Source organism: Procambarus clarkii, chromosome 33 (assembly GCF_040958095.1).
Source record: "Procambarus clarkii isolate CNS0578487 chromosome 33, FALCON_Pclarkii_2.0, whole genome shotgun sequence".
Classification (NCBI taxonomy): domain Eukaryota; kingdom Metazoa; phylum Arthropoda; class Malacostraca; order Decapoda; family Cambaridae; genus Procambarus; species Procambarus clarkii.
This window is the reverse complement of record NC_091182.1, coordinates 16,046,863-16,047,113: the sequence shown is the minus strand read 5'-3', so window position 1 is coordinate 16,047,113 and position 251 is coordinate 16,046,863.

The window sequence follows — 251 nt, the reverse complement described above, 5'->3', positions numbered from 1 at the left end:
TATTAGGTAGTTTCCAGCTACGTATATCGCATATAAACGTTGCAAAAAGATTTTAGACTGAATTAACACATTACACATTTATGGAGTAATTAACAACAAAACAATCTTTATTTTCATTGCAGAACATATATCAGAGCATACTAGTGACTCATACATTTAAAATAGTGTGTTTTTAAACAATTCGGTTGTAAACCCGCAGAACCGCCTACCCGCCAAAGACGTAACATAAGAAATAGTATATAATTCATTAT